Here is a 244-nt window from a genome sequence, read left to right as displayed (position 1 = left end):
TTGTTAGGGCTTACATTCGTGTGAGACGATCACACAAATAGCCTGTAAGATATGAGGATTTAGGTCATGACGGATGACAACCTCGGAATCCTAAGACGAGTTAGGACTTATATTGTATAGCAGGGCTATGCAAAGGCCTAAAGATAATGTGAGGATTTACCTTGCATAAGCAAGCAACCTCGATGTCATATGACTTTGTTGTTCAAGTCTAAGGAAGGAAGAGGAAGGAAGATTGGTTTAGTTA

Source organism: Phalaenopsis equestris, unplaced genomic scaffold (assembly GCF_001263595.1).
Source record: "Phalaenopsis equestris unplaced genomic scaffold, ASM126359v1 Scaffold216909, whole genome shotgun sequence".
NCBI lineage: Eukaryota > Viridiplantae > Streptophyta > Magnoliopsida > Asparagales > Orchidaceae > Phalaenopsis > Phalaenopsis equestris.
This window is presented reverse-complemented; position numbering follows the sequence as displayed.